At 40.4% G+C, this 2,819-nt stretch overlaps 1 non-coding gene across 1 annotated transcript; it reads right to left on the bottom strand.

Annotated features, from left to right (window-relative positions):
- Window positions 1-1,487: 1,487 nt before the first annotated feature.
- Window positions 1,488-1,594, bottom strand: LOC136404605 (U6 spliceosomal RNA). The gene has a single exon (XR_010751327.1). It is a non-coding gene; the product is annotated as a U6 spliceosomal RNA (small nuclear RNA).
- Window positions 1,595-2,819: the final 1,225 nt, after the last annotated feature.

Here is a 2,819-nt window from a genome sequence, read left to right as displayed (position 1 = left end):
GGTCACGTCCATAATCTCATGCTCAAGCCAGAGACCTTGGGCTCAAGCTGGTGAACCTTGCTCAAACCAGAAAAGCCCATGCTAAAGCTGGTGACTTTGCAGTTTTGAACCTAGGTCCTCTGTGTCCCAGTCTGATGTATTATCCACTGTGCCACTGACTGGTCAGGCTGTCTTGTTTTGTTTTTAATAGGCAGTGTGAGAGATTGGGGGAAGAGAGAAAGAGAACATGAATGAGAAGTATTGTAAGCATGTACAAGTTTTATAGTAAGAATGGAGAGGTAGCAACTCTATTTTATACTTTACAGAGATTCTTGGGAAAGACTTTTGGCCTCAAATAATTGCCCATGATACAGAGATAAATCATCATGTCCCTTACATTCAGATTTACCGTTGTTTGTATGAAAAATAATACAATGAGATACAAATAAGAACACAAGAATAAACTGCTTCACTTACTCACAATTGTAAACCTATATTTGCCCCACCCTGTATTACAAGGAGGCTACAGAATCATTTTCAGTTCTTTAACTATCCAATTACCTGCAGTATTTTTAAGAGAAAGCATTGTAAAAATTGCAAAAAGTTGTTTTTCTAGATGAAGGAACAAAAAAAGCCTCAGTAGCTAGAGAAGAAGGCTAGGTCTCTGGACAACAAACACTGAAGGAAAGACAAGAAAGCAATAAATATTTAAGAGATATAACGAGCTATTCAAAGGAGAGTTGTACTCACAAATGTCTGTGGGATATATCCATGGACACCACCGACAGAACATATAGCCTCTTTACATAATAATTAGCATGATGCAAAGCCTTTATTTTCAAAGGTTACTACCCTATCAGATTCGTGCCTCCAAAGCAAACATTAAGTGCACAAAAGCAACATGAAAGGAAAAGAACAAATCATAATATTATAGTCAGAGCAACAAGGCGTTGGTTGGGGCTGTGTGGACACACAAGAGACTCACTCTTGGAAGGACTCAGGAAACTGACAAAGCACTTTCAGCATCTTTGCCGCAAACAGTCCGGCAACCCAGGCACTGGAGTTCCCCCGTCCCCATGGTTCCTCTTTCCCACAGGGTCAGTTCCCAGCAGTCAACTGCAGTCTGAGCACGTTAAGGGAACGTTCTAGAAATAAATAGTTCATAAATTTCAAACTGCAGCCCTTCCTGAGTAGGAGAGCTCATGCCTTCTGAAACCATCTCCTGCCCAGGACATGGACCAACCACCCCTTTGTCAGGTCCCTGCAGAGGTGCCCTGCCCTTCAATCACTTAGTGTCTCTACCTGAGATCTAGCGGCCGTCGGGTCTGCCAGCTCATTTACTGTGGTGCTCTTTGCTCATCACCCCTGTGGTATAATGCGCTGTTACAGTGACCTCCCGTGCCTCATGGCATTTCATCCTGTGTCATCTCACAGCCTCACAAGGAGGACGAGTCTGGTGCCACCATGATATTTTCAGAAACCACATTCCTGCAACTTTTTTTTTTTTTTTAAATATGGAACGCTTCACGAATTTGCGTGTCATCCTTGTGCAGGGGCCATGCAAATCTTCTCTGTATCATTCCAATTTTAGTATATGTGCTGCCGAAGCGAGCACCCCGCAACTTTTTATCACAGTACATCGTTATAATTGTTTCTTTTTACTGTTAGTTGTTATTGTTAACATCTTACTGTGCACAATTTACAAATTAAGCTTGACCACCAGTAGTTATGTGTTGGAAAAAGAAGTGTATATTTGGCTTCTGTGCTTCCGTGCCTGAGGTCATACAGAGAGTACGAGCTGCAGCTAGGTTCACATGTGAATCTCAATTGACCTCAAAACCCGTGTTTTTGTCATCAGAGAATTTATAGGCGGTTGAGGAAGAATTAGGAAACGTTTGAAAATTTTACTTCACGCAGTTGTCTTTGTGAATTGTAGTCTGAGTGCTACATTTATCATGTATTATGAGAGCTTGTTGATAAGTTATCATGATTATAACTAAGTTTATACAGTTAAGACAAAACTTATAATAAGAACTTTGTTGTCATCTTATCATAGTTAACGGCCCACTCTGACATGAAGAGTCTGTGACTTGTGCTCTGGTCCCTCTTTAACAGTTCTGTGGGGTCCTACTAGTAGCAGTGCAAAAGTCTTTAAAGTAACGTGGTTGTTTTTTTTTAATGTGCCTTTCTTTACTAAATAAACAATTTGACATAATGATTAGTTTGTTGTAAATCAGCCTAATATGCAACTTTACCTAGTCATAGTAATATGGACTATGTAATAAAGCAACTCTTGGGTGAATAAACGATAACTTAATGAATTTACATATCCTAACAACATAATTAAACATATCTGTTAGCACAACCCACAGCAAGGTCCCCATGCCCTGAAGACAATGGGTTGCCTCTTGCTACAGCATCCACAAGGATAACAGTGACAACTTTGGAAATAAAACAAGTGAGACAGAACTAGGAGCAGTACCAGAGGTGGGTGTTGGTCGGGGAGGCTGCTGACCACGTCTCATGAAGACAGGGACCATGACTTGTTCAGAGAAACAGACCCTGTGCCAGATACACAGTAAATTATAACAACCCACCTGGCTGAATGCCGAGAAATAAAACCACGATCTGTTCGATTCCTGTTACCTAATGAAGTGTAACATACACAATATTTAAACATGTACATTTACTCGTAAACCTCATAGGATTCTTGAACATTTAAATGCTAGGTTGCATCAGCAATAAAACTTAACTCATGGTTAAACCTCATCTACGTGGTACTAAACGTTACCACGTAGACATAGTCAAGTAAGGAATACATATAGTCCTATACTGTACAC

The sequence above is a fragment of the Saccopteryx leptura genome, chromosome 4 (assembly GCF_036850995.1).
Source record: "Saccopteryx leptura isolate mSacLep1 chromosome 4, mSacLep1_pri_phased_curated, whole genome shotgun sequence".
NCBI lineage: Eukaryota > Metazoa > Chordata > Mammalia > Chiroptera > Emballonuridae > Saccopteryx > Saccopteryx leptura.
This window is presented reverse-complemented; position numbering and strand designations above follow the sequence as displayed.